We start from the raw sequence: 6,558 nt of genomic DNA on the forward strand, positions 1-6,558 counted from the left end.
CCAGACACTGGTAAATGGTCCATCGCCATCCTTAATTCCCAGTGCTGTAGGAATTGTGTCCTCTGGGTGTTTTTGCACATTTTGGTGGGAAGCAGGGAGATGGCCTATCAGGGATGGTTCGACTGATGCTCTTTAGACAGTCATGTTTGAAAAAGGACAGTTGGTTGGCAGCATGAAGGGTGGACTGAAATGAGGAGAAACAGCAGAGTGGCCATCTGAAGGCCACGGCCATAGTTACCCCAGGGAGGGAGGACTTGGCAGGAAGCACAGTGGTTAAGAACAGGCACTTTGGAATCAAATAGAAAAGGCTGAAATTGAGGCTCTGCTACTCACTAGGAGTGTAACTTTGAGAAGTTTGTATCCTCTAAATCTTGTTTCCTCATTTGGCTGATTTGGGAGTGGGGGCAGGGAGGTGTGGGGGTGCAGAATAATGGTTCCTGTTTCACAAGGTACTTGTGAGGATGAATGAGATAAACATATGGAAATTTTACATTTACTTTCAAAACTTTGAGCTGAAACCAGTGATGGGTAGAAAAAGGGAGGGTTGACTTTAGGGTAAATGTCAATATCAGCACAATAACCCAGAGCTAATAATCCAGAGAAAGCAGAATCAACCCGGGGTTCCCAGATTAAGCCTCAGACAAGGAAAGGTGCCAAAGCCATTGCAGATCTGTAACTTCCCCAGCCTACTGCAAATAGAAGTTTAAATCCTCTCTGGAAGAAAGAGTCCTGAATTCAGGCCCCAGGTTTTCCATAGATGGAGATCAACTAAATAAAGGATTATAAAGCACTACCCTCAGGGAATGGGCTTCCAGTCAGCCCTCAAGGCCTTCAGGGACCAGGCCCAGAAGGCGCCCCTCCCGTGAAAGAATTCTGTGCAGGGCAGATGTGGCTGCTCTGATCATAGGCAACCTGACCTCAGTTTCTCCTTAGATGACAGCCACACTTCCAACGTTTTGACAACCTGGCCTATTCTATTTAGCTAATACAGTGGCTGTGCTTAGAATCAGGCTTTGTTTTCTGTTGCTATGTTTTTTCTTCTTTTTTAAAAATTTTGCCAGTGATTCATATAGTTTCATTCCAGAAGACCTGGATTCAAGCATTAGGATGTAAGTGGGCATCTGAGATGACTCAGTCTTGCCTTATAGGTCCGTTTATAATTACAAAGAGATGTACCTACATTGTAGGTATGTGGCGGGGCTTCAGTTAGTACATAGGCTGTACTTAACATATATATTAATTCATACATAACTGATTTCACATTGACAGTCAACTTAAATCTCAATCTAGTATTATCTGCAAATGCATTAGATGTTTACATTACAAAGACTTGATGTTATATCCACACAGGTCCATCTCTACACGGCATTATGGTCAAGATGCATACTACAAGAGCCAAATAAGTAATTATAGAAGAATTTTATTCACTTGTTTTTCCAAAAGGAGGCAAAAGTGACCAAAGTCACAAACTGTAGCAACATTTCTCACATTCCGTGTTTCTTTCCCTCTCCTTCCTGCCCTGTGTTGTCCGGCACCTCTCATTTGCTGCCTCCACCTCTCACCACGTTGCCTACCTCCAGCCTCTGTGGCCTCCGTTTTCTCACCTCCCATCCCTCTCCCTTTCTCCTTAGGTCATCTCTCTCTGCCATAAAATCTTTCTTGACTCATTCCCACAAAAGTCTATAAACTGGGCTGGCAATGACAAGTTTAGAGTGTGAGGGACGGGGAAAGCCTGATGGAGAGCAGAGAAAGGTTGAGCTGGCATTATTGTGTTCACTTTGGTGGACTGGGGGGAGAGGGAAGTATATGGATAACCCCTGATTAACATTAATTTTCACAAGAGTCTCGTGCCTCTAAATGACAGATATACTCTCAACCATAAATTTATTTTATTTAGTATCTCATAAAACATATTATAATAATGAAAGTGAAAATTAATTTATGCCCCAACTTTCTTGAAAAAGTTTAAGGTAGCTTTCAAAGGTGCACGACATAAAACAATATGTTCTATATTTTAAAACAGCCAGAAAATATGTAACAAAATAATATACGTGGGCTGGCCCCGTGGCTTAGCGGTTAAGTGCTGGCGCTCCACTGCTGGCGGCCCGGGTTCAGATCCTGGGCGAGCACCGAGGCACCGCTTCTCTGGCCATGCTGAGGCCGTGTCCCACATACAGCAGCTGGAAGGATGTGCAACCATGACATACAACTATCTACTGGGGCTTTGGGGGGAAAATAAATAAATAAATAAATAAATAAATAAATAAATAAATAAAACAAAATAATATACGCATTTCCCTTTGACCCAGCAATTCCACGTTTAGAAATCTACGCCCGAAATCCGCTGGCAAAATTAGAAAATGATGTACATAGAAAGGTATTCATTACAATGTTATTTGTAGTAGCCAAACATTGAAAAACAACCTAAATGCTTATCAGTAGGATATTAGATGAATAAAATATGAGACATCCACCCAATGGAGAACTATGGAGCTGAACAAAGGAATGAGGATTGTCTCTATAAACTGTTATAGAGGAATGTCCAGGATATACTCTTAACTTAAAAAAAAAGGAAAACAGAAAAAACCAAGGAGCAGAACTGTATATAGAGTATACATATTGCTACCTTTGATCTAAGGATGAGAAATAAATATTTCCATATATTAAAAATAAATGAAAGGATAAACAAAAAACAAAGGAAATTCTTGCTTATCAAGGAAGGAGGGAACAGGGTGGATCAATCCTGAAAAGAAAGACAACCAGACATTATGTGCCGCCTGATATAATGCTATAGGAATTGTACAGCACTAACCATGAAATATCATATCAAAAAAGTTAAATCTGAATCTGATCAGGCCTCTAGACAGACTAGAGGAAATACAGGGTATGTGAGAATATCTCAAACACCACCACAAGAACACTATCAGCAAAGTCCAAAATGTGGAAAATACTACAAGACACATGATTTTTTTCCCAAATAAATAAATGGGAAAGGAAAAATAAGAGAGGAGGGAAATATTATAAATTAAAATAGAATTGAGATGAACAACCAAATGTGATGTGTGGATCTTCTTTGGATACTGATTGAATCAAATAGACTGTAAAAAGACATATTTGAGATAACAGGAGAAATTTGATTATGAACTGAGATGATTCTGAGGAATCATTAATAATTTTGTTAGGTGTGATAATGTCATTGTGGATTTTTAAGAACTTGTCCAAAATTTTTAGAGATGCATACTGTAGTATATAAGTGAGAAATAGCATGATATTTAGGACTTGCTTCAAAATTCACCAGCCATGAACAAAAAAATGAAAGGAATCAATGATGCAAATGTGGCAAATCTTGATAACCTTAGTCTGGGGGATGGATATATGGAGGCTTATTGTACTATTCTCTCTACTTTTAAGTATGTTTGGATATCTCATACTAAAAAATTTTAAATCAGTAAAAACAAAAGCAGAGGGTAAAAAAGAGTAGAACTATAAATAAGATGGATCTAGAACTGGAGATCGTGCACAAACAAATTCCATGTTCTCCTATACATGTGTTACAAGAGCGGCCACAAAACCAGCTCTACGTTTGTAGCCACTAATGTGACAAAGGAAATAGAAGAGTGAGAAGGTTCTCAGTGTCTACACGGCAAACACAAACAAGATTTTCAGGTAGAGCACCACCGCCGATGCTGAGTCCTAAGCAAAACCTCTCCTCTGGGTCTTCATTACAGCCACCGGGAGGTGCTGTGAAAAGCACTGTCCTCAACAACACATTCAAAACAAACCCAGGAAGGCTTCCCTGGGGCTGTGACTGACCTCCCGGGCCTGCACTGCACCATCTGGCTCTCTTAGTTCTGGGAGACTATGACCCTCAACAATGCCTAGAGCTCAGGCGAGGGAAGCAGTGTAGACATAGCACCAACTAATTTGCCTCTGTTTTCTCTGCAATACTCCGGACAGAGGATTGCTCTGTGTTCTTCCCTGCTGGGAACTCTTTGCAGAACCCATAGTTGGTCCTTGGTAATACTCCCTGAACGAATAAAGGAGGACCGGCTTGTTAAGGAACCTCCTCAAGGGCTCAGATGCTCCGGGCTATCCACTTTACAATGGTTTCCAAAGTGAGCTCTGGTTGAAATACAGTGAACATGCTCTTTACCTAAAGAGCCTAATTTGTACCTAATTTACCTAATTTGTCCAGTCATATTTCCTATCTTTAAAAATAAAATTAAGATTCTGTCACTAAAGAATTCAAATGTAAATGAACAAATTTTCACCAAACTAGGATGGTGTGTTTAGAATGTTCTGATCTCAATTAGAGGCTATGTGGTATATATGAAAGTTATGAAGGTCCCTGAGTGACCTTCACAAGTGACAGAGAGAAGAAACTGTCATCCTTCAGGGTGGCTAAACAGAAATATAATGAAAGACCAGGAGGAATAATAATCTGGTGAAGCATGCCATGCATACAAAGACTTTACACAGAGAAAACGGTGGTTTCATTCAAAAATACAACAGTAATCTGGAAACAAGGATATATTTACTTCTAGATGATTAGTGATGTTTCCAAGAAACACAGAAGAGGTCAGCCAGATCCAGACTCTTCACTTCCTGCATATGACCTCCAACCCCACTTCATGCCTTTGATCATGCTCTTTCCTTCTCCAATTTTTCCTTAGATGTGGAAACCGGCATCTTGACAGGTAAAGTGACTAGACAAGGTCACAGAGCTACTACAAGGCAGAACTAGGATTCAGACCCTAAATCACCTGACTCTAAGCACAACAATCTTTGCACAAAACCAAGACAGTTCTGGAAAGAGAGGACTTGGGGGTAAATGAAAGACAGGAGAGTGAGAAATGCTGTGCAAGGCGGAAGAGGAGGCTGAAGACAGAGTTGAAGGGCATCCAATATTTTGCCAAGTCTCAAGTTATGAAAAAGCCTCAGCAGCATTCCCCATGAATCATGACCCTCAGGAAGGATCAAGAGGGTTGGAGAGAAGCGTAACACAAAGATACTCCACTTCCCTAAGTTGGACCCAAAGATGTCACCTACTTTGCCCACTTTTTCCCTTATCAGTTCCTAAGTCCACCTGTCACTGGCATTCTGCTAGGATGGACAAGCGGATGCAGTAGAGGGGTTGGAGCTTTGATATATCTGCCTCCATAGAATTGACCCAGAGCTTTCCTGTCCTCTATAGCAGACTGAGGGCTCTGGAGGATGGAAAGGGTAGAGAGTGGCCTGGGTAAACTCTATATGCCCTGTCTGCTTTCCAAAGAGTACGGTCGGCCCCTTTATCACGTCAGCCAGGCTTTCCGAGAACTCCTTCCCATCCCCTCCAAACAGTGGGAACTCCTTCTTGCATCATTTCCAGACATGGCCCCTCTGCTCTTTAGTATCTTGCTGAGCAACTTGCAATCTGTGTCCTATAGCTGGGCCCTGTTACCAACCAGTTAGACATTCAGCCCTGCTTCTGCTTCTAGCACCAATCTTTTGCTCTTTTGGAGGCAGGACAAGGTTGGGGGGTAGATTTATAGAGGCTTCTACATTATGTTTCAAGTAATAGAAATTCTAACTCAACACGGTATAAACAATTAAAGGAAATTTACTTAAAAGTCAACCTTTTATGTACCCTCAACCAGAGGTACATTGAGTTTCAGAAAGGCTTTGCCAAGTGGCTCAACAAAATCATTGAAACCCATTTTGTCTTGTTCTGTTTTGTTTATTCCTTCCATCTTTCTGTTCTATCTTTTGTGGTAGGGGCTTAAACTAAGTCTGGCTGCCCAGGTGGTTACAAGATGGCTGCCAGCATGAACCAGACTACATATGTTTCTTTTTTCACACCCAGCGGAAGAGGGCAAGCTTCTTTCCCCCAGTCTTACCTTTCCTTTGATTAAACCAACTAAGGCAATCACCCATATGTGGGCCAATCGCTGTGGCAAAGGGGCTGAAATTACACCACTGGTTTGGGCCCATCATGGCCCACCTCCAGAGCCATGGGAGGTGAGAGGTGTCAATCCTGTTCAAACGGCACAGCTGCTACCCAAAGGGGGAAGGGAGGGAAGAACCTGACAATATGTACAACAGTTTCCACAGCTGGTTGGGCCACAGAGTCTTTCTCTCTTATTTCCAACCATTGCTCCATAGCCAACCCCAAGAGATATCTGTTAGGCCTTTATGTGTTCTGGGTGCAGAACCAAAATTCTCCACGCTAGATTTCCTCCTGTGGCTGAGGTTTGTAGTTCAGTGGCACTGCCAGCAGGGGGTCAGCCATGCCTTACCCCTACCTTGTGTTCCAGAGTCACTCCCTCCTTCCTTAGAGAAGTGTTATCTCTATTTTTTTATGCTACCTCTAGTTTGTGTTTGCTTTATGTTTTTAGTAATGCTATAATTTGATGTCTCCCCTTGTATTTTATACTTCTATTATTTATTTACTAATCTCTTTCTAGAGCTCAATCTCAAATCATAATATGGTGACCGAACTAAACAAAACTAGGCTTCTTTTTATTTTATCTTTTTTAATTGAGATCATTGTAGATTCACATGCAGTTGTAACAAATAATA

This window comes from Ceratotherium simum, chromosome 15, assembly GCF_057802395.1.
Source record: "Ceratotherium simum simum isolate JZ-2026a chromosome 15, ASM5780239v1, whole genome shotgun sequence".
In the NCBI taxonomy this organism is placed as follows: domain Eukaryota; kingdom Metazoa; phylum Chordata; class Mammalia; order Perissodactyla; family Rhinocerotidae; genus Ceratotherium; species Ceratotherium simum.